The sequence below is a fragment of the Platichthys flesus genome, chromosome 20, assembly GCF_949316205.1.
Source record: "Platichthys flesus chromosome 20, fPlaFle2.1, whole genome shotgun sequence".
NCBI lineage: Eukaryota > Metazoa > Chordata > Actinopteri > Pleuronectiformes > Pleuronectidae > Platichthys > Platichthys flesus.
The window spans coordinates 1,693,034-1,718,178 of record NC_084964.1 but is presented as its reverse complement, the minus strand read 5'-3'; the positions used below and the strand labels follow the sequence as shown (position 1 = coordinate 1,718,178).

The 25,145-nt window shown below is 40.0% G+C and overlaps 5 non-coding genes across 5 annotated transcripts; all 5 read right to left on the bottom strand.

Annotated features, from left to right (window-relative positions):
• Window positions 1–1,690: 1,690 nt before the first annotated feature.
• On the bottom strand, window positions 1,691–1,765 carry trnak-uuu (transfer RNA lysine (anticodon UUU)). Its single transcript has one exon. It is a non-coding gene; the product is annotated as a tRNA-Lys (tRNA).
• A 453-nt stretch (window positions 1,766–2,218) lies between these two features.
• On the bottom strand, window positions 2,219–2,292 carry trnak-uuu (transfer RNA lysine (anticodon UUU)). Its single transcript has one exon. It is a non-coding gene; the product is annotated as a tRNA-Lys (tRNA).
• A 456-nt stretch (window positions 2,293–2,748) lies between these two features.
• On the bottom strand, window positions 2,749–2,823 carry trnak-uuu (transfer RNA lysine (anticodon UUU)). Its single transcript has one exon. It is a non-coding gene; the product is annotated as a tRNA-Lys (tRNA).
• Window positions 2,824–11,988: 9,165 nt separating this feature from the next.
• On the bottom strand, window positions 11,989–12,062 carry trnak-cuu (transfer RNA lysine (anticodon CUU)). The gene has a single exon. It is a non-coding gene; the product is annotated as a tRNA-Lys (tRNA).
• A 7,080-nt stretch (window positions 12,063–19,142) lies between these two features.
• trnak-uuu (transfer RNA lysine (anticodon UUU)) lies at window positions 19,143–19,216 on the bottom strand. The gene has a single exon. It is a non-coding gene; the product is annotated as a tRNA-Lys (tRNA).
• Window positions 19,217–25,145: the final 5,929 nt, after the last annotated feature.

Below are 25,145 nucleotides of genomic sequence, written 5' to 3'. Positions count from 1 at the left end.
TCTATGGAACGTATTTTCTCTGAAGTATTCTTTAATAAGGAGTCTTTTAAGCTAAGACTTTGATCTGCATGCTGGTGCTCAATTCCGAATCTCAAAAGCTCCATAGCTCAACGTGGGGCTCGAACCCACAACCCTGAGATTAAAAGTGTCATGCTCTACCGAACTGAGCTAGCTGGCGCTTCTTCCAAATAACTTCCCATCATAATAGAAATGTTAGAATGCAAGAAATATGTTTCATGAGAAGTAAAACCCTCTTGTATGAAAACAACCTAGGTCTGAGATAATGATGCGATTACCGAATAAGTTTTACCTTTAATATTTTTGAGCACAAGTTCCGTGAACAAAAACTGCCTGAACCATGTTGTCCAATTCTTTCGCAAGAAGATCAAACACACGCTTGTCATTGGTTAGGGATTCAATCTCTTGCAGTTTTCCATTCTAGTTTAGCTATATAATCTAGACAAATTGATGGGTTTAATATGTATATAATATTCTGATCAGCCGTTGATGTTTGCTTGGTGTGTGTGAACTCTATGGAATGTATTTGCTCTGTAGTATCCTTTAATAAGGAGTCTTTTAAGCTAAGACTTTGATCTGCATGCTGGTGCTCAATTCCGAATCTCAAACGCTCCATAGCCCAACGTGGGGCTCGAAACCACGAACCTGAAATTAAGAGTCTCATGCTCTACCGAACTGAGCTAGCCGGGTTTCTTCCTTATAACTTCCCATCACAATAGAAATGTTAGAATGCAAGAAATATGTTTCATGACAAGTAAAACCCTCTTGTATGAAAACAACATAGGTCTGAGATAATGATCAGATTACAGAATAAATTTTTCCTTTAATGTTTTCAGCACAAGTTCCGTGAACAAAAACACCCTGAACCATGTTGTCCAATTCTTTCGCAAGAAGACCAAACCAACGCTTGTCATTGGTTAGGGATTCAATCTCTTGCAGTTTTCCATTCTAGTTAAGCTAGATAATCTAGACAAATTGATGGGTTCAGTATATATATAATTTTCTGATCAGCCGTTGATGTTTGCTTGGTGTGTGTGAACTCTATGGAATGTATTTGCTCTGAAGTATCCTTTAATAAGGAGTCTTTTAAGCTAAGACTTTGATCTGCATGCTGGTGCTCAATTCCGAATCTCAAAAGCTCCATAGCCCAACGTGGGGCTCGAAACCACGACCCTGAAATTAAGAGTCTCATAATCTACCGAACTGAGCTAGCCGGGCTTCTTCCTTATAACTTCCCATCACAATAGAAATGTTAGAATGCAAGAAATATGTTTCATGACAAGTAAAACCCTCTTGTATGAAAACAACATAGGTCTGAGATAATGATCAGATTACAGAATAAGTTTTACCTTTAATGTTTTCAGCACAAGTTCCGTGAACAAAAACACCCTGAACCATGTTGTCCAATTCTTTCGCAAGAAGACCAAACCAACGCTTGTCATTGGTTAGGGATTCAATCTCTTGCAGTTTTCCATTCTAGTTAAGCTAGATAATCGAGACAAAATGATGGGTTCAGTATATATATAATTTTCTGATCAGCCGTTGATGTTTGCTTGGTGTGTGTGACCTCTATGGAACGTATTTTCTCTGAAGTATTCTTTAATAAGGAGTCTTTTAAGCTAAGACTTTGATCTGTATGCTGGTGCTCAATTCCGAATCTCAAAAGCTCCATAGCCCAACGTGGGGCTCGAACCCACGACCCTGAGATTAAAAGTGTCATGCTCTACCGAACTGAGCTAGCTGGCGCTTCTTCCAAATAACTTCCCATCATAATAGAAATGTTAGAATGCAAGAAATATGTTTCATGAGAAGTAAAACCCTCTTGTATGAAAACAACCTAGGTCTGAGATAATGATGCGATTACCGAATAAGTTTTACCTTTAATATTTTTGAGCACAAGTTCCGTGAACAAAAACTGCCTGAACCATGTTGTCCAATTCTTTCGCAAGAAGATCAAACACACGCTTGTCATTGGTTAGGGGTTCAATCTCTTGCAGTTTTCCATTCTAGTTTAGCTATATAATCTAGACAAATTGATGGGTTTAATATATATATAATATTCTGATCAGCCGTTGATGTTTGCTTGGTGTGTGTGAACTCTGGAATATATTTGCTCTGAAGTATCCTTTAATAAGGAGTCTTTTAAGATAAGACTTTGATCTGCATGCTGGTGCTCAATTCCTAACCTTAAAATCTCCATAGCCCAACGTGGGGCTCGAACCCACAACCCTGAGATTAAAAGTGTCATGCTCTACCGAACTGAGCTAGCCGGGCTTCTTCCTTATAACTTCCCATCACAAAAGAAATGTTAGAATGCAAGAAATATGTTTCATGAGAAGTTAAAAACCCTCTTGTATGAAAACAACCTAGGTCTGAGGTAATGATCAGTTTACAGAATACATTTTACCTTTAATGTTTTCAGCACAAGTTCCGTGAACAAAAACACCCTGAACCATGTTGTCCAATTCTTTTGCAAGAAGACCAAACCAACGCTTGTCATTGGTTAGGGATTCAATCTCTTGCAGTTTTCCATTCTAGTTAAGCTAGATAATCTAGACAAAATGATGGGTTCAGTATATATATAATTTTCTGATCAGCCGTTGATGTTTGCTTGGTGTGTGTGAACCCTATGGAATGTATATCCTCTGATGTTTCCTTTAATAAGGAGTCTTTTAAGCTAAGACTTTGATCTGCATGCTGGTGCTCAATTCCGAATCTCAAAAGCTCCATAGCCCAACGTGGGGCTCGAACCCACGACCCTGAGATTAAAAGTGTCATGCTCTACCGAACTGAGCTAGCTGGCGCTTCTTCCAAATAACTTCCCATCATAATAGAAATGTTAGAATGCAAGAAATATGTTTCATGAGAAGTAAAACCCTCTTGTATGAAAACAACCTAGGTCTGAGATAATGATGCGATTACCGAATAAGTTTTACCTTTAATATTTTTGAGCACAAGTTCCGTGAACAAAAACTGCCTGAACCATGTTGTCCAATTCTTTCGCAAGAAGATCAAACCAACGCTTGTCATTGGTTAGGGATTCAATCTCTTGCAGTTTTCCATTCTAGTTTAGCTATTAAATCTAGACAAATTGATGGGTTTAATATATATATAATTTTCTGATCAGCCGTTGATGTTTGCTTGGTGTGTGTGAACTCTATGGAATGTATTTTCTCTGAAGTATTCTTTAATAAGGAGTCTTTTAAGCTAAGACTTTGATCTGCATGCTGGTGCTCAATTCCGAATCTCAAAAGCTCCATAGCCCAACGTGGGGCTCGAAAACACGACCCTGAGATTAAGAGTCTCATGCTCTACCGAACTGAGCTAGCCGGGCTTCTTCCTTATAACTTCCCATCACAATAGAAATGTTAGAATGCAAGAAATATGTTTCATGACAAGTAAAACCCTCTTGTATGAAAACAACATAGGTCTGAGATAATGATCAGATTACAGAATAAGTTTTACCTTTAATGTTTTCAGCACAAGTTCCGTGAACAAAAACAACCTGAACCATTTTGTCCAATTATTTCGCAAGAAGATCAAACCAACGCTTGTCATTGGTTAGGGATTCAATCTCTTGCAGTTTTCCATTCTAGTTTAGCTATTAAATCTAGACAAATTGATGGGTTTAATATATATATAATTTTCTGATCAGCCGTTGATGTTTGCTTGGTGTGTGTGAACTCTATGGAATGTATTTTCTCTGAAGTATTCTTTAATAAGGAGTCTTTTAAGCTAAGACTTTGATCTGCATGCTGGTGCTCAATTCCGAATCTCAAAAGCTCCATAGCCCAACGTGGGGCTCGAAAACACGACCCTGAGATTAAGAGTCTCATGCTCTACCGAACTGAGCTAGCCGGGCTTCTTCCTTATAACTTCCCATCACAATAGAAATGTTAGAATGCAAGAAATATGTTTCATGACAAGTAAAACCCTCTTGTATGAAAACAACCTAGGTCTGTGATAATGATCAGATTACAGAATAAGTTTTACCTTTAATGTTTTCAGCACAAGTTCCGTGAACAAAAACACCCTGAACCATGTTGTCCAATTCTTTCGCAAGAAGACCAAACCAACGCTTGTCATTGGTTAGGGATTCAATCTCTTGCAGTTTTCCATTCTAGTTTAGCTATATAATCTAGACAAATTGATGAGTTTAATATATGTATAATATTCTGATCAGCCGTTGATGTTTGCTTGGTGTGTGCGAACACTATGGAATGTATATCCTCTGATGTTTCCTTTAATAAGGAGTCTTTTAAGCCAAGACTTTCATCTGCACGCTGGTGCTCAATTCCTAACCTTAAAATCTCCATAGCCCAACGTAGGGCTCGAACCCACGACCCTGAGATTGAAAGTGTCATGCTCTACCGAAATGAGCTGGCCGGGCTTCTTCCTCATAACTTCCCATCACAATAGAAATGTTAGAATGCAAGAAATATGTTTCATGAGAAGTAAAACCCTCTTGTATGAAAACAACCTAGGTCTGAGATAATGATGAGATTACAGGATAAATTTTACCTTTCATGTTTTCCGCACAAGCTCCGTGAGCAAAAACACCCTGAACCATGTTGTCCAATTATTTCGCAAGAAGATCAAACCGACGCTTGTCATTGGTTAGGGATTCAATCTCTTGCAGTTTTCCATTCTAGTTAAACTAGATAATCTAGACAAATTGATGGGTTCAATATATATATAATTTTCTGATAAGCCGTTGATGTTTGCTTGGTGTGTGTGAACTCTATGGAATGTATTTGCTCTGAAGTATCCTTTAATAAGGAGTCTTTTAAGCTAAGACTTTGATCTGCATGCTGGTGCTCAATTCCGAATCTCAAAAGCTCCATAGCCCAACGTGGGGCTCGAAACCACGACCCTGAGATTAAGAGTCTCATGCTCTACCGAACTGAGCTAGCCGGGCTTCTTCCTTATTACTTCCCATCACAATAGAAATGTTAGAATGCAAGAAATATGTTTCATGACAAGTAAAACCCTCTTGTATGAAAACCACATAGGTCTGAGATAATGATCAGATTACAGAATACATTTTACCTTTAATGTTTTCAGCACAAGTTCCGTGAACAAAAACACCCTGAACCATGTTGTCCAATTCTTTCGCAAGAAGACCAAACCAACGCTTGTCATTGGTTAGGGATTCAATCTCTTGCAGTTTTCCATTCTAGTTAAGCTAGATAATCTAGACAAATTGATGGGTTCAGTATATATATAATTTTCTGATCATTCGTTGATGTTTGCTTGGTGTGTGTGAACTCTATGGAATGTATTTGCCTTGAAGTATCCTTTAATAAGGAGTCTTTTAAGCTAAGACTTTGATCTGCATGCTGGTGCTCAATTCCGAATCTCAAAAGCTCCATAGCCCAACGTGGGGCTCAAACCCACGACCCTGAGATTAAGAGTCTCATGATCTACCGAACTGAGCTAGCCAGGCTTCTTCCTTATAACTTCCCATCACAAAAGAAATGTTAGAATGCAAGAAATATGTTTCATGAGAAGTAAAACCCTCTTGTATGAAAACAACCTAGGTCTGAGGTAATGATCAGTTTACAGAATACATTTTACCTTTAATGTTTTTGAGCACAAGTTCCGTGAACAAAAACAACCTGAACCATGTTGTCCAATTATTTCGCAAGAAGATCAAACCAACGCTTGTCATTGGTTAGGGATTCAATCTCTTTCAGTTTTCCATTCTAGTTTAGCTATATAATCTAGACAAATTGATGGGTTTAATATATATATAATTTTCTGATCAGCCGTTGATGTTTGCTTGGTGTGTGTGAACTCTATGGAATGTATTTGCTCTGAAGTATCCTTTAATAAGGAGTCTTTTAAGCTAAGACTTTGCTCTGCATGCTGGTGCTCAATTCCGAATCTCAAAAGCTCCATAGACCAACGTGGGGCTCGAAACCACGACCCTGAGATTAAGAGTCTCATGCTCTACCGAAGTGAGCTAGCCGGGCTTCTTCCTTATAACTTCCCATCACAATAGAAATGTTAGAATGCAAGAAATATGTTTCATGACAAGTAAAACCCTCTTGTATGAAAACAACCTATGTCTGAGATAATGATCAGATTACAGAATAAGTTTTACCTTTAATGTTTTCAGCACAAATTCCGTGAACAAAAACACCCTGAACCATGTTGTCCAATTCTTTCGCAAGAAGACCAAACCAACGCTTGTCATTGGTTAGGGATTCAATCTCTTGCAGTTTTCCATTCTAGTTTAGCTACATAATCTAGACAAATTGATGAGTTAAATATATGTATAATATTCTGATCAGCCGTTGATGTTTGCTTGGTGTGTGTGAACCCTATGGAATGTATATCCTCTGATGTTTCCTTTAATAAGGAGTCTTTTAAGCCAAGACTTTCATCTGCACGCTGGTGCTCAATTCCTAACCTTAAAATCTCCATAGCCCAACGTGGGGCTCGAACCCACGACCCTGAGATTAAAAGTGTCATGCTCTACCGAACTGAGCTGGCGCTTCTTCCAAATAACTTCCCATCACAATAGAAATGTTAGAATGCAAGAAATATGTTTCATGAGAAGTAAAACCTTCTTGTATGAAAACAACCTAGGTCTGAGATAATGATGAGATTACAGAATAAGTTTTACCTTTAATGTTTTTGAGCACAAGTTCCGTGAACAAAAACCGCCTGAACCATGTTGTCCAATTCTTTCGCAAGAAGATCAAACACACGATTGACATTGGTTAGGGATTCAATCTCTTGCAGTTTTCCATTCTAGTTAAGCTATATAATCTAGACAAATTGATGGGTTTAATATATGTATAATATTCTGATCAGCCGTTGATGTTTGCTTGGTGTGTGTGAACCCTATGGAATGTATATCCTCTGATGTTTCCTTTAATAAGGAGTCTTTTAAGCCAAGACTTTCATCTGCATGCTGGTGCTCAATTCCTAACCTTAAAATCTCCGTAGCCCAACGTGGGGCTCGAACCCACGACCCTGAGATTAAGAGTGTCATGCTCTATCGAACTGAGCTGGCGCTTCTTCCAAATAACTTCCCATCATAAAAGAAATGTTAGAATGCAAGAAATATGTTTCATGAGAAGTAAAACCTTCTTGTATGAAAACAACCTAGGTCTGAGATAATGATGAGATTACAGAATAACTTTTACATTTAATATTTTTGAGCACAAGTTCCGTGAACAAAAACCGCCTGAACGATGTTGTCCAATTCTTTCGCAAGAAGATCAAACACACGCTTGTCATTGGTTAGGGATTCAAGCTCTTGCAGTTTTCCATTCTAGTTTAGCTATATAATCTAGACAAATTGATGGGTTTAATATATATATAATTTTCTGATCAGCCGTTGATGTTTGCTTGGTGTGTGTGAACTCTATGGAATGTATTTGCTCTGAAGTATCCTTTAATAAGGAGTCTTTTAAGCTAAGACTTTGATCTGCATGCTGGTGCTCAATTCCAAATGTCAAAATCTCCATAGCCCAACGTGGGGCTCGAAACCACGACCCTGAGATTAAGAGTCTCATGCTCTACCGAAATGAGCTGGCCGGACTTCTTCCTCATAACTTCCCATCACAATAGAAATGTTAGAATGCAAGAAATATGTTTCATGACAAGTAAAACCCTCTTGTATGAAAACAACCTAGGTCTGAGATAATGATGAGATTACAGAATAAGTTTTACCTTTCATGTTTTCCGCACAAGTTCCGTGAACAAAAACACCCTGAACCATGTTGTCCAATTATTTCGCAAGAAGATCAAACCGACGCTTGTCATTGGTTAGGGATTCAATCTCTTGCAGTTTTCCATTCTAGTTAAACTAGATAATCTAGACAAATTGATGGGTTCAATATATATATAATTTTCTGATCAGCCGTTGATGTTTGCTTGGTGTGTGTGAACTCTATGGAATGTATTTGCTCTGAATTATCCTTTAATAAGGAGTCTTTTAAGCTAAGACTTTGCTCTGCATGCTGGTGCTCAATTCCGAATCTCAAAAGCTCCATAGCCCAACGTGGGGCTCGAAACCACGACCCTGAGATTAAGAGTCTCATGCTCTACCGAACTGAGCTAGCCGGGCTTCTTCCTTATAACTTCCCATCACAATAGAAATGTTAGAATGCAAGAAATATGTTTCATGACAAGTAAAACCCTCTTGTATGAAAACAACCTAGGTCTGAGATAATGATCAGATTACAGAATAAGTTTTACCTTTAATGTTTTCAGCACAAGTTCTGTGAACAAAAACACCCTGAACCATGTTGTCCAATTCTTTCGCAAGAAGACCAAACCAACGCTTGTCATTGGTTAGGGATTCAATCTCTTGCAGTTTTCCATTCTAGTTAAGCTAGATAATCTAGACAAATTGATGGGTTCAGTATATATATAATTTTCTGATCAGACGTTGATTTTTGCTTGGTGTGTGTGAACACTATGGAATGTATTTTCTCTGAAGTATCCTTTAATAAGGAGTCTTTTAAGCTAAGACTTTGATCTGCATGCTGGTGCTCAATTCCTAACCTTAAAATCTCCATAGCCCAACGTGGGGCTCGAACCCACGACCCTGAGATTAAGAGTCTCATTCTCTACCGAAATGAGCTGGCCGGGCTTCTTCCTCATAACTTCCCATCACAATAGAAATGTTAGAATGCAAGAAATATGTTTCATGAGAAGTCAAACCCTCTTGTTTGAAAACAACCTAGGTCTGAGATAATGATGAGATTACAGAATAAGTTTTACCTTTCATGTTTTCAGCACAAGTTCCGTGAACAAAAACACCCTGAACCATGTTGTCCAATTATTTCGCAAGAAGATCAAACCGACGCTTGTCATTGGTTAGGGATTCAATCTCTTGCAGTTTTCCATTCTAGTTAAACTAGATAATCTAGACAAATTGATGGGTTCAATATATATATAATTTTCTGATCAGCCGTTGATGTTTGCTTGGTGTGTGTGAACTCTATGGAATGTATTTGCTCTGAAGTATCCTTTAATAAGGAGTCTTTTAAGCTAAGACTTTGCTCTGCATGCTGGTGCTCAATTCCGAATCTCAAAAGCTCCATAGCCCAACGTGGGGCTCGAAACCACGACCCTGAGATTAAGAGTCTCATGCTCTACCGAAATGAGCTAGCCGGGCTTCTTCCTCATAACTTCCCATCACAATAGAAATGTTAGAATGCAAGAAATATGTTTCATGACAAGTAAAACCCTCTTGTATGAAAACAACCTAGGTCTGAGGTAATGATCAGTTTACAGAATACATTTTACCTTTAATGTTTTTGAGCACAAGTTCCGTGAACAAAAACAACCTGAACCATGTTGTCCAATTATTTCGCAAGAAGATCAAACCAACGCTTGTCATTGGTTAGGGATTCAATCTCTTGCAGTTTTCCATTCTAGTAAGGCTAGAAAATCTAGACAATTTGATGGGTTCAATATATATATAATTTTCTGATCATCCGTTGATGTTTGCTTGGTGTGTGTGAACTCTATGGAATGTATTTTCTCTGAAGTATCCTTTAATAAGGAGTCTTTTAAGCTAAGACTTTGATCTGCATGCTGGTGCTCAATTCCGAATCTCAAAAGCTCCATAGCCCAACGTGGGGCTCGAACCCACGACCCTGAGATTAAAAGTGTCATGCTCTATCAAACTGAGCTGGCGCTTCTTCCAAATAACTTCCCATCACAATAGAAATGTTAGAATGCAAGAAATATGTTTCATGAGAAGTAAAACCCTCTTGTATGAAAACAACCTAGGTCTGAGGTAATGATCAGTTTACAGAATAAGTTTTATCTTTAATATTTTTGACCACAAGTTACGTGAACAAAAACCGCCTGAACCATGTTGTCCAATTCTTTCGCAAGAAGATCAAACACACGCTTGTCATTGGTTAGGGATTCAATCTCTTGCAGTTTTCCATTATAGTTAAGCTAGATAATCTAGACAAATTGATGGGTTCAATATATATATAATTTTCTGATCAGACGTTGATTTTTGCTTGGTGTGTGTGAACTCTATGGAATGTATTTGCGCTGAAGTATCCTTTAATAAGGAGTCTTTTAAGATAAGACTTTGATCTGCATGCTGGTGCTCAATTCCTAACCTTAAAATCTCCATAGCCCAACGTGGGGCTCGAACCCACGACCCTGAGATTAAAAGTGTCATGCTCTACCGCAGTGGTTCTCAACCTTTTTTCAGTGAAGTACCCCCTTCGAAGAAAAAATTCTGCCGAGTACCCCCTAACCAGCGCAAAGTATTTTTGGTTGAAAGAAAGATGTAATGTGATGTATTAAGCCTTGTAACTAGACACATTCAAATTTAAAACTCCATCAATGTCCATAACATTGCTCATTTGTAGTGGTCTCTCTTGAACTATTACGAAATAAAAAGATATAAAATAACTAAAGACTTTTATTATTATCTCAATATAAATAAAGATTTGTGCACCTCAAAATAATTATCAACTTAAAGTGACCTCTTTTGGGATCATAATAAAGATATGTTCTCAAACTGAACTCATGAACTTAATTATAGCTAAACACTTCTTCCCAAAAAATAAATCATTAACTTAGTTTTAAATAAAAGATTAGCTCAAAACATATTTTTTTAATATTCATCATCTTAAAATATCTTCTTTAAGGATTGAAAAGAATACTGACAGGTAGCTTGTTTCCGGGTTTTGGGGAGGCTTTTCGCATCGTGTCTTGAGATGACCTGAATTCAGAAAGTTTCCTCTTAAAAAACTCAGGTGGCTTACCAACATGACTTTCATGTTTTGTCTGGAGATACCGCTGAAGATGTGGTGGCTTAATGCCACTGCTGGCTAATCTCTCCCCACAGAAAAAACATAAAGTGTAAATAACCCAATCTATGTTATTGTTAATATTATTGAAGTGTCTTTCTGTTATTTTATTGTGACATATTTGCTCGCTTTAGGGTCATACAATTTAATTTCCGCTTTTGTATTACATGCTTTTATTTTGAAAGGGTACCGGTAGAGACGCAGACTTATTGTTATGAATCATTACCTTCACAACGGAAAACTTTTCCATTTTAGCGCCCCTCCGAAGAAGCACTAGCTCTCACGGTGTTGTTTAGAGAAGGCTCTCTGCTCTGGTTTCGCCATCTTTGGTACTTGTCCCTCCGTGTTTCAGCAGCATTGCTGCTGCACTTCAACTCGACTCCATTTTTGAAGTTTTCAAGGCAGGTGATGACAGGTGATGACAGGTGGCGTGTGCCAGGTTGGGTCAAACCATCGGTATGGGGGAGACTCTGTTTTTTTAGGATAATTAAATTGAAAAGCCTACTGAATATAAAATTTAGTTCATGAACTTACACTTATATTTTATTGAATATATGTTAAATAACAATTTTTCAAGGATTTTTGAATGGATGCTTATTTTAAATATATTTAAAAAAAATCTCAAGTACCCCCTGGAGTACCTTCAAGTACCCCCAGGGGTACGCATACCCCAATTTGAGAATCACTGCTCTACCGAACTGAGCTGGCGCTTCTTCCAAATAACTTCCCATCACAATAGAAATGTTAGAATGCAAGAAATATGTTTCATGAGAAGTAAAACCTTCTTGTATGAAAACAACCTAGGTCTGAGATAATGATGAGATTACAGAATAAGTTTTACATTTAATATTTTTGAGCACAAGTTCCGTGAACAAAAACCGCCTGAACCATGTTGTCCAATTCTTTCGCAAGAAGATCAAACACACGCTTGTCATTGGTTAGGGATTCAATCTCTTGCAGTTTTCCTTTCTAGTTAGGCTAGATAATCTAGACAAATTGATGGGTTCAATATGTATATAATATTCTGATCAGCCGTTGATGTTTGCTTGGTGTGTGTGAACTCTATGGAATGTATTTGCTCTGTAGTATCCTTTAATAAGGAGTCTTTCAAGCTAAGACTTTGATCTGCATGCTGGTGCTCAATTCCGAATCTCAAAAGCTCCATAGCCCAACGTGGGGCTTGAACCCACGACCCTGAGATTAAGAGTCTCATGCTCTACCGAACTGAGCTAGCCGGGCTTCTTCTTTATAACTTCCCATCACAATAGAAATGTTAGAATGCAAGAAATATGTTTCATGAGAAGTAAAACCTTCTTGTATGAAAACAACCTAGGTCTGAAATAATGATGAGATTACACAATATGTTTTACATTTAATATTTTTGAGCACAAGTTCTGTGAACAAAAACCGCCTGAACCATGTTGTCAAATTCTTTCGCAAGAAGATCAAACACACGCTTGTCATTGGTTAGGGATTCAATCTCTTGCAGTTTTCCATTCTAGTTAAACTAGATAATCTAGACAAATTGATGGGTTCAATATATATATAATTTTCTGATCAGCCGTTGATGTTTGCTTGGTGTGTGTGAACACTATGGAATGTATTTTCTCTGAAGTATCCTTTAATAAGGAGTCTTTTAAGATAAGACTTTGATCTGCATGCTGGTGCTCAATTCCTAACCTTAAAATCTCCATAGCTCAACGTGGGGCTCGAAACCACGACCCTGAGATTAAGAGTCTCATGCTCTACCGAACTGAGCTGGCCGGGCTTCTTCCTCATAACTTCCCATCACAATAGAAATGTTAGAATGCAAGAAATATGTTTCATGACAAGTAAAACCCTCTTGTATGAAAACAACATAGGTCTGAGATAATGATTAGATTACAGAATAAATTTTACCTTTAATGTTTTCAGCACAAGTTCCGTGAACAAAAACACCCTGAACCATGTTGTCCAATTCTTTCGCAAGAAGACCAAACCAACGCTTGTCATTGGTTAGGGATTCAATCTCTTGCAGTTTTCCATTCTAGTTAAGCTAGATAATCTAGACAAATTGATGGGTTCAGTATATATATAATTTTCTGATCATTCGTTGATGTTTGCTTGGTGTGTGAACTCTATGGAATGTATTTGCTCTGAAGTATCCTTTAATAAGGAGTCTTTTAAGCTAAGACTTTGATCTGCATGCTGGTGCTCAATTCCGAATCTCAAAAGCTCCATAGCCCAACGTGGGGCTCGAAACCACGACCCTGAAATTAAGAGTCTCATGCTCTACCGAACTGAGCTAGCTGGGCTTCTTCCTTATAACTTCCCATCACAATAGAAATGTTAGAATGCAAGAAATATGTTTCATGACAAGTAAAACCCTCTTGTATGAAAACAACATAGGTCTGAGATAATGATCAGATTACAGAATAAGTTTTACCTTTAATGTTTTCAGCACAAGTTCCGTGAACAAAAACACCCTGAACCATGTTGTCCAATTCTTTCGCAAGAAGACCAAACCAACGCTTGTCATTGGTTAGGGATTCAATCTCTTGCAGTTTTCCATTCTAGTTAAGCTAGATAATCTAGACAAATTGATGGGTTCAGTATATATATCATTTTCTGATCAGCCGTTGATGTTTGCTTGGTGTGTGTGAACTCTATGGAATGTATTTTCTCTGAAGTTTTCTTTAATAAGGAGTCTTTTAAGCTAAGACTTTGATCTGCATGCTGGTGCTCAATTCCGAATCTCAAAAGCTCCATAGCCCAACCTGGGGCTCGAACCCACGACCCTGAGATTAAAAGTGTAATGCTCTACCGAACTGAGCTAGCCGGGCTTCTTCCTTATAACTTCCCATCACAATAGAAATGTTAGAATGCAAGAAATATGTTTCATGAGAAGTAAAACCTTCTTGTATGAAAACAACCTAGGGCTGAGATAATGATGAGATTACAGAATAAGTTTTACATTTAATATTTTTGAGCACAAGTTCCGTGAACAAAAACACCCTGAACCATGTTGTCCAATTCTTTCGCAAGAAGATCAAACACACGCTTGTCATTGGTTAGGGATTCAATCTCTTGCAGTTTTCCATTCTAGTTTAGCTATATAATCTAGACAAATTGATGGGTTTAATATATATATAATATTCTGATCAGCCTTTGAGCCGTGGAACGTCACCTCGCTGTGGGGAAAGGAACCGGAGCTTGTGAGGGAGGTGGAGCGCTATCAGTTAGATCTGGTGGGGCTTACCTCCACGCACAGTCTCAGCTCTGGTACCGTACTCCTGGATAAGGGTTGGACTTTATTCTTCTCCGGAGTTGCCAAGGGCGTGAGGCGTCGGGCGGGTGTGGGGATACTCATAAATCCCCGGCTGAGCGCCGCGGTGTTGGAGTTTACCCCGGTAGACGAGAGGGTCGCCTCCCTGCGCCTAAGGGTTGTAGGGGGGAAAACTCTGACTGTTGTTTGTGCGTATGCACCAAACAGCAGTTCAGAGTACTCGGCCTTCTTGGAGACCCTGAATGGAGTCCTGTATGGGGCTCCAGTAGGGGACTCCGTAGTTCTGCTGGGTGACTTCAACGCCCACGTGGGCAACGATGGAGACACCTGGAGAGGCGTGGTGGGGAGGAACGGCCTCCCTGATCTGAACCCGAGCGGTCGTTTGTTATTGGACTTCTGTGCTAGCCATGGATTGTCCATAACAAACACCATGTTCGAACATAAGGGTGCTCATAAGTGTACCTGGTACCAGAGTACCCTAGGCCGAAGATCAATGATCGATTTTGTGATCGTGTCATCTGATCTGAGGCCGCATGTTTTGGACACTCGGGTAAAGAGAGGGGCGGAACTGTCAACCGACCACCATCTGGTTGTGAGTTGGATCAGGGAGTGGGGGAAATTTCCGGATAGACCTGGTAAGCCCAAACGAGTAGTGCGGGTGAACTGGGAACGTCTGGAGGAGGCCCCCGTCCTAGGTATCTTCAACTCAAACCTCCGGCGGAGTTTTTCTGGCATTCCTGTGGAGGTTGGGGGCATTGAGCCGGAGTGGGCGGTGTTCAAAGCCTCCATTGCTGAAGCTGCGGCGGCTAGCTGTGGCCTCAGGGTCTTAGGCTCCTCAAGGGGCGGTAACCCTCGGACACCGTGGTGGACACCGGTGGTCAGGGAAGCCGTCCGATTGAAGAAGGAGGCCTTCCGGGATATGATATCCTGGAGGACTCCTGACTCGGTTGCAGGGTACCGACAGGCCCGAAGGGCTGCAGCTGCTGCCGTGTCGGAGGCTAAGCAGCGGGTGTGGGAGAAGTTCGGAGAGGTCATGGAGAAGGACTTTCGGTCGGCACCAAAGTGTTTCTGGAAGACTATCCGGCACCTCAGGAGGGGGAAACGGGGAACCATCCAAGCTGTGTACAGTAAGGATGGGACTCTGTTGACCTCAACTGAGGAGGTTGTCGGACGTTGGAAGGAACACTTTGAGGAACTCCTGAATCCGAATAACACGCCCTCTATGTTGGAGGCAGAGCTCGAGGTTGATGGTGTTTCATCGTCAATTTCCCTGGTGGAGGTCACTGAGGTGGTCAAACATCTCCGCAGTGGCAAGGCCCCAGGGATTGATGAGATCCGGCCAGAAATGCTAAAGGCTCTGGGTGTTGAGGGGCTGTCATGGTTGACACGCCTATTCAACATCGCGTGGGAGTCGGGTACAGTGCCAAAGGAGTGGCAAACTGGGGTGGTGGTTCCCCTGTTCAAAAAGGGGGACCAGAGAGTGTGTGCCAATTACCGGGGCATCACACTTCTCAGCCTCCCTGGTAAAGTCTACTCCAAGGTGCTGGAAAGGAGGGTTCGGCCGATCGTCGAACCTCAGATTGAAGAGGAACAATGCGGTTTTCGCCCCGGACGTGGAACTACAGACCAGCTCTTCACTCTCGCAAGGATCCTGGAGGGGGCCTGGGAGTATGCCCATCCGGTCTACATGTGTTTTGTGGATCTGGAGAAGGCGTATGACCGGGTCCCCCGGGAGAAACTGTGGGAGGTGCTGCGGGAGTATGGGGTAAGGGGGTCTATCCTCAGGGCCATCCAATCCCTGTACTCCCAAAGCGAGAGCTGTGTTCGCGTCCTCGGCAGCCAGTCAGTTTCGTTCTCAGTGGATGCTGGTCTCCGCCAGGGCTGCGCCTTGTCACCAATCCTGTTTGTGATATACATGGACAGGATATCGAGGCGTAGTCGGGGTGGGGAGGGGTTGCAGTTCGGTGGTCTGAGGATCTCGTCACTGCTTTTTGCAGATGACGTGGTCCTCATTGGCTCATCGGCCTGTGACCTTCAGCACTCACTGGATCGGCCGGTGGCCAAGTGTGAAGCGGCTGGGATGAGGATCAGCACCTCTAAATCTGAGGCCATGACTCTTAGCAGGAAACCGATGGATTGCTTACTCCGGGTAGGAAATGAGTCCTTAGCCCAAGTGAAGGAGTTCAAGTACCTTGGGGTCTTGTTCGCGAGTGAGGGTACTATGGAGCGTGAGATTGGCCGGAGAATCGGAGCAGCGGGGGCGGTATTGCGTTCGCTTTACCGCACCGTTGTAACGAAAAGAGAGCTGAGCCGCAAGGCAAAGCTCTCGATCTACCGGTCGATCTTCGTTCCTATCCTCACCTATGGTCATGAGGGCTGGGTGATGACCGAAAGGACGAGATCACGGGTACAAGCGGCCAAGATGAGTTTTCTCAGAAGGGTGGCTGGCGTATCCCTTAGGGATAGGGTGAGAAGCTCAGCCATCCGTGAGGAACTCGGATTAGAGCCGCTGCTCCTTCACTTAGAAAGGAGTCAGCTGAGGTGGTTCGGGCATCTGGTAAGGATGCCCACTGGGCGCCTTCCTTGGGAGGTGTTTCAGGCACGTCCAGTGGGGAGGAGACCTCGGGGAAGACCCAGGACTAGGTGGAGAGATTATATCTCAACACTGGCCTGGGAACGCCTCGGGATCCCCCCGTCAGAGTTGGTCAATGTGGCCCGGGAAAGGGAAGTCTGGGGCCCCCTGCTTGAGCTGCTCCCCCCGCGACCCGACCCCGGATAAGCGGATGAAAATGAGATGAGATGAGATGATCAGCCGTTGATGTTTGCTTGGTGTTTGTGAACTCTATGGAATGTATTTGCTCTGAAGTATCCTTTAATAAGGAGTCTTTTAAGCTAAGACTTTGATCTGCATGCTGGTGCTCAATTCCGAATCTCAAAAGCTCCATAGCCCAACGTGGGGCTTGAACACACGACCCTGAGATTAAGAGTCTCATGCTCTACCGAACTGAGCTAGCCGGGCTTCTTCCTTATAACTTCCCATCACAATAGAAATGTTAGAATGCAAGAAATATGTTTCATGAGAAGTAAAACCCTCTTGTATGAAAACAACCTAGGTCTGAGGTAATGATCAGTTTACAGAATACATTTTACCTTTAATGTTTTTGAGCACAAGTTCCGTGAACAAAAACAACCTGAACCATGTTGTCCAATTATTTCGCAAGAAGATCCAACCAACGCTTGTCATTGGTTAGGGATTCAATCTCTTGCAGTTTTCCATTCTAGTTAGGCTAGATAATCTAGTCAAATTGATGGGTTCAATATATATATAATTTACTGATCAGACGTTGATGTTTGCTTGGTGTGTGTGAACTCTATGGAATGTATTTGCTCTGAAGTATCCTTTAATAAGGAGTCTTTTAAGCTAAGACTTTGCTCTGCATGCTGGTGCTCAATTCCGAATCTCAAAAGCTCCATAGACCAACGTGGGGCTCGAAACCACGACCCTGAGATTAAGAGTCTCATGCTCTACCGAACTGAGCTAGCCGGGCTTCTTCCTTATAACTTGACATCACAATAGAAATGTTAGAATGCAAGAAATATGTTTCATGACAAGTAAAACCCTCTTGTATGAAAACAACCTAGGTCTGAGATAATGATCAGATTACAGAATAAGTTTTACCTTTAATGTTTTCAGCACAAGTTCCGTGAACAAAAACACCCTGAACCATGTTGTCCAATTGTTTCGCAAGAAGACCAAACCAACGCTTGTCATTGGTTAGGGATTCAATCTCTTGCAGTTTTCCATTCTAGTTTAGCTATATAATCTAGACAAATTGATGGGTTTAATATATGTATAATATTCTGATCAGCCGTTGATGTTTGCTTGGTGTGTGTGAACCCTATGGAATGTATATCCTCTGATGTTTCCTTTAATAAGGAGTCTTTTAAGCCAAGACTTTCATCTGCATGCTGGTGCTCAATTCCTAACCTTAAAATCTCCGTAGCCCAACGTGGGGCTCGAACCCACGACCCTGAGATTAAGAGTGTCATGCTCTATCGAACTGAGCTGGCGCTTCTTCCAAATAACTTCCCATCATAATAGAAATGTTAGAATGCAAGAAATATGTTTCATGAGAAGTAAAACCTTCTTGTATGAAAACAACCTAGGTCTGAGATAATGATGAGATTACAGAATAAGTTTTACATTTAATATTTTTGAGCACAAGTTCCGTGAACAAAAACACCCTGAACCATGTTGTCCAATTCTTTCGCAAGAAGATCAAACCAACGCTTTTCATTGGTTAGGGATTCAATCTCTTGCAGTTTTCCATTCTAGTTAAGCTAGATAATCTAGACAAATTGATGGGTTCAGTATATATATAATTTTCTGATCATTCGTTGATGTTTGCTTGGTGTGTGAACTCTATGGAATGTATTTGCTCTGAAGTAGCCTTTAATAAGGAGTCTTTTAAGCTAAGACTTTGATCTGCATGCTGGTGCTCAATTCCGAATCTCAAAAGCTCCATAGCCCAACGTGGGGCTCGAAACCACGACCCTGAAATTAAGAGTCTCATGCTCTACCGATCTGAGCTAGCCGGGCTTCTTCCTTATAACTTCCCATCACAATAGAAATGTTAGAATGCAAGAAATATGTTTCATGACAAGTAAAACCCTCTTGTATGAAAACAACATAGGTCTGAGATAATGATCATATTACAGAATAAGTTTTACCTTTAATGTTTTCAGCACAAGTTCCGTGAACAAAAACACCCTGAACCATGTTGTCCAATTCTTTCGCAAGAAGACCAAACCAACGCTTGTCATTGGTTAGGGATTCAATCTCTTGCAGTTTTCCATTCTAGTTAAGCTAGATAATCTAGACAAATTGATGGGTTCAGTATATATATAATTTTCTGATCAGCCGTTGATGTTTGCTTGGTGTGTGTGAACTCTATGGAATGTATTTTCTCTGAAGTATTCTTTAATAAGGAGTCTTTTAAGCTAAGACTTTGATCTGCATGCTGGTGCTCAATTCCGAATCTCAAAAGCTCCATAGCCCAACGTGGGGCTCGAACCCACGACCCTGAGATTAAAAGTGTAATGCTCTACCGAACTGAGCTAGCCGGGCTTCTTCCTTATACTTCCCATCACAATAGAAATGTTAGAATGCAAGAAATATGTTTCATGAGAAGTAAAACCTTCTTGTATGAAAACAACCTAGGGCTGAGATAATGATGAGATTACAGAATAAGTTTTACATTTAATATTTTTGAGCACAAGTTCCGTGAACAAAAACACCCTGAACCATGTTGTCCAATTCTTTCGCAAGAAGATCAAACAAACGCTTGTCATTGGTTAGGGATTCAATCTCTTGCAGTTTTCCATTCTAGTTTAGCTATATAATCTAGACAAATTGATGGGTTTAATATATATATAATATTCTGATCAGCCGTTGATGTTTGCTTGGTGTTTGTGAACTCTATGGAATGTATTTGCTCTGAAGTATCCTTTAATAAGGAGTCTTTTAAGCTAAGACTTTGATCTGCATGCTGGTGCTCAATTCCTTAACTTAAAATCTCTGTAGCCCAACGTGGGGCTCGAAACCACGACCCTGAAATTAAGAGTCTCATGCTCTACCGAACTGAGCTAGCCGGGCTTCTTCCTTATAACTTCCCATCACAATAGAAATGTTAGAATGCAAGAAATATGTTTCATGACAAGTAAAACCCTCTTGTATGAAAACAACATAGGTCTGAGATAATGATGAGATTACCGAATAAGTTTTACCTTTAATATTTTTGAGCACAAGTTCCGTGAACAAAAACCGCCTGAACCATGTTGTCCAATTCTTTCGCAAGAAGATCAAACACAAGCTTGTCATTGGTTAGGGATTCAATCTCTTGCAGTTTTCCATTGTAGTTTAGCTATATAATCTAGACAAATTGATGGGTTTAATATGTATATAATATTCTGATCAGCCGTTGATGTTTGCTTGGTGTGTGTGAACTCTATGGAATGTATTTGCTCTGTAGTATCCTTTAATAAGGAGTCTTTTAAGCTAAGACTTTGATCTGCATGCTGGTGCTCAATTCCGAATCTCAAAAGCTCCATAGCCCAACGTGGGGCTCGAAACCACACCCTGAGATTAAGAGTCTCATGCTCTACCGAACTGAGCTAGCCTGGCATTTTCCTTATAACTTCCCATCACAAAAGAAATGTTAGAATGCAAGAAATATGTTTCATGAGAAGTAAAACCCTCTTGTATGAAAACAACCTAGGTCTGAGATAATGATCAGATTACAGAATAAGTTTTACCTTTAATGTTTTCAGCACAAGTTCCGTGAACAAAAACACCCTGAACCATGTTGTCCAATTCTTTCGCAAGAAGACCAAACCAACGCTTGTCATTGGTTAGGGATTCAATCTCTTGCAGTTTTCCATTCTAGTTAAGCTAAATAATCTAGACAAATTGATGGGTTTAATATGTATATAATATTCTGATCAGCCGTTGATGTTTGCTTGGTGTGTGTGAACTCTATGGAATGTATTTGCTCTGTAGTATCCTTTAATAAGGAGTCTTTTAAGCTAAGACTTTGATCTGCATGCTGGTGCTCAATTCAGAATCTCAAAATCTCCATAGCCCAACGTGGGGCTCGAAACCACGACCCTGAGATTAAGAGTCTCATGCTCTACCGAACTGAGCTGGCCGGGCTTCTCTCATAACTTCCCATCACAATAGAAATGTTAGAATGCAAGAAATATGTTTCATGAGAAGTAAAACCCTCTTGTATGAAAACAACCTAGGTCTGAGATAATGATGAGATTACAGAATAAATTTTATCTTTCATGTTTTCAGCACAAGTTCCGTGAACAAAAACACCCTGAACCATGTTGTCCAATTATTTCGCAAGAAGATCAAACCGACGCTTGTCATTGGTTAGGGATTCAATCTCTTGCAGTTTTCCATTCTAGTTAAACTAGATAATCTAGACAAATTGATGGGTTCAATATATATATAATTTTCTGATCAGCCGTTGATGTTTGCTTGGTGTGTGTGAACTCTATGGAATGTATTTGCTCTGAAGTATCCTTTAATAAGGAGTCTTTTAAGCTAAGACTTTGATCTGCATGCTGGTGCTCAATTCCGAATCTCAAAAGCTCCATAGCCCAACGTGGGGCTCGAAACCACGACCCTGAAATTAAGAGTCTCATGCTCTACCGAACTGAGCTAGCCGGGCTTCTTCCTTGTAACTTCCCATCACAATAGAAATGTTAGAATGCAAGAAATATGTTTCATGAGAAGTAAAACCCTCTTGTATGAAAACAACCTAGGTCAGAGATAATGATGAGATTACAGAATAAGTTTTACCTTTCATGTTTTCAGCACAAGTTCCGTGAACAAAAACCGCCTGAACCATGTTGTCCAATTCTTTCGCAAGAAGATCAAACACACGCTTGTCATTGGTTAGGGGTTCAATCTCTTGCAGTTTTCCATTCTAGTTTAGCTATATAATCTAGACAAATTGATGGGTTTAATATATATAATATATTCTGATCAGCCGTTGATGTTTGCTCGGTGTGTGTGAACTCTATGGAATGTATTTGCTCTGAAGTATCCTTTAATAAGGAGTCTTTTAAGCTAAGACTTTGATCTGCATGCTGGTGCTCAATCCCGAATCTCAAAAGCTCCATAGCCCAACGTGGGGCTCGAAACCACGACCCTGAAATTAAGAGTCTCATGCTCTACCGAACTGAGATAGCCGGGCTTCTTCCTTATAACTTCCCATCACAATAGAAATGTTAGAATGCAAGAAATATGTTTCATGACAAGTAAAACCCTCTTGTATGAAAACAACCTAGGTCTGAGATAATGATCAGATTACAGAATACATTTTACCTTTAATGTTTTTGAGCACAAGTTCCGTGAAGAAAAACAACCTGAACCATGTTGTCCAATTATTTCGCAAGAAGATCAAACCAACGCTTGTCATTGGTTAGGGATTCAATCTCTTGCAGTTTTCCATTCTAGTTAGGCTAGAAAATCTAGAAAAATTGATGGGTTCAATATATATATAATTATCTGATCAGCCGTTGATGTTTGCTTGGTGTGTGTGAACTCTATGGAATGTATTTTCTCTTTAGTATCCTTTAATAAGGAGTCTTTTAAGATAAGACATTCATCTGTATGCTGGTGCTCAATTCCTTAACTTAAAATCTCTATAGCCCAACGTGGGGCTTGAACCCACAACCCTGAGATTAAGAGTGTCATGCTCTATCGAACTGAGCTGGCGCTTCTTCCAAATAACTTCCCATCATAATAGAAATGTTAGAATGCAAGAAATATGTTTCATGAGAAGTAAAACCCTCTTGTATGAAAACAACCTAGGTCTGAGATAATGATGCGATTACCGAATAAGTTTTACCTTTAATATTTTTGAGCACAAGTTCCGTGAACAAAAACTGCCTGAACCATGTTGTCCAATTCTTTCGCAAGAAGATCAAACACACGCTTGTCATTGGTTTGGGATTCAATCTCTTGCAGTTTTCGATTCTAGTTTAGCTATATATTCTAGACAAATTGATGGGTTTAATAAATATATAATATTCTGATGAGCCGTTGATGTTTGCGAACTCTATGGAATGTATTTGCTCTGAAGTATCCTTTAATAAGGAGTCTTTTAAGCTAAGACTTTGATCTGCATGCTGGTGCTCAATTCCTAACCTTAAAATCTCCAAAGCCCAACGTGGGGCTCGAACCCACAACCCTGAGTTTAAAAGTGTCATGCTCTACCGAACTGAGCTGGCGCTTCTTCCAAATAACTTCCCATCACAATAGAAATGTTAGAATGCAAGAAATATGTTTCATGAGAAGTAAAACCTTCTTGTATGAAAACAACCTAGGTCTGAGATGATGATGAGATTACACAATATGTTTTACATTTAATATTTTTGAGCACAAGTTCTGTGAACAAAAACCGCCTGAACCATGTTGTCCAATTCTTTCGCAAGAAGATCAAACACACGCTTGTCATTGGTTAGGGATTCAATCTCTTGCAGTTTTCCATTCTAGTTAAGCTAGATAATCTAGACAAATTGATGGGTTCAATATATATATAATTTTCTGATCAGCCGTTGATGTTTGCTTGGTGTGTGTGAACTCTATGGAATGTATTTTCTCTGAAGTATCCTTTAATAAGGAGTCTTTTAAGCTAAGACTTTGATCTGCATGCTGGTGCTCAATTCCGAATCTCAAAAGCTCCATAGCCCAACGTGGGGCTCGAAACCACGACCCTGAAATTAAGAGTCTCATGCTCTACCGAACTGAGCTAGCCGGGCTTCTTCCTTATAACTTCCCATCACAATAGAAATGTTAGAATGCAAGAAATATGTTTCATGACAAGTAAAACCCTCTTGTATGAAAACAACATAGGTCTGAGATAATGATCAGATTACAGAATAAATTTTACCTTTAATGTTTTCAGCACAAGTTCCGTGAACAAAAACACCCTGAACCATGTTGTCCAATTCTTTCGCAAGAAGACCAAACCAACGCTTGTCATTGGTTAGGGATTCAATCTCTTGCAGTTTTCCATTCTAGTTAAGCTAGATAATCTAGACAAATTGATGGGTTCAGTATATATATAATTTTCTGATCATTCGTTGATGTTTGCTTGGTGTGTGTGAACTCTATGGAATGTATTTGCTCTGAAGTATCCTTTAATAAGGAGTCTTTTAAGATAAGACTTTGATCTGCATGCTGGTGCTCAATTCCTAACCTTAAAATCTCCATAGCCCAACGTGGGGCTCGAAACCACGACCCTGAGATTAAGAGTCTCATGCTCTACCGAGCTGAGCTGGCCGGGCTTCTTCCTCATAACTTCCCATCACAATAGAAATGTTAGAATGCAAGAAATATGTTTCATGAGAAGTAAAACCCTCTTGTATGAAAACAACCTAGGTCTGAGATAATGATGAGATTACAGAATAAATTTTATCTTTCATGTTTTCAGCACAAGTTCCGTGAACAAAAACACCCTGAACCATGTTGTCCAATTATTTCGCAAGAAGATCAAACCGACGCTTGTCATTGGTTAGGGATTCAATCTCTTGCAGTTTTCCATTCTAGTTAAACTAGATAATCTAGACAAATTGATGGGTTCAATATATATATAATTTTCTGATCAGCCGTTGATGTTTGCTTGGTGTGTGTGAACTCTATGGACTGTATTTGCTCTGAAGTATCCTTTAATAAGGAGTCTTTTAAGCTAAGACTTTGATCTGCATGCTGGTGCTCAATTCCGAATCTCAAAAGCTCCATAGCCCAACGTGGGGCTCGAAACCACGACCCTGAAATTAAGAGTCTCATGCTCTACCGAACTGAGCTAGCCGGGCTTCTTCCTTATAACTTCCCATCACAATAGAAATGTTAGAATGCAAGAAATATGTTTCATGACAAGTAAAACCCTCTTGTATGAAAACAACATAGGTCTGAGATAATGATCAGATTACAGAATAAATTTTACCTTTAATGTTTTCAGCACAAGTTCCGTGAACAAAAACACCCTGAACCATGTTGTCCAATTCTTTCGCAAGAAGACCAAACCAACGCTTGTCATTGGTTAGGGATTCAATCTCTTGCAGTTTTCCATTCTAGTTAAGCTAGATAATCTAGACAAATTGATGGGTTCAGTATATATATAATTTTCTGATCATTCGTTGATGTTTGCTTGGTGTATGTGAACTCTATGGAATGTATTTTCTCTTTAGTATCCTTTAATAAGGAGTCTTTTAAGATAAGACATGCATCTGTATGCTGGTGCTCAATTCCTTAACTTAAAATCTCTATAGCCCAACGTGGGGCTTGAACCCACAACCCTGAGATTAAGAGTGTCATGCTCTATCGAACTGAGCTGGCGCTTCTTCCAAATAACTTCCCATCATAATAGAAATGTTAGAATGCAAGAAATATGTTTCATGAGAAGTAAAACCCTCTTGTATGAAAACAACCTAGGTCTGAGATAATGATGCGATTACCGAATAAGTTTTACCTTTAATAT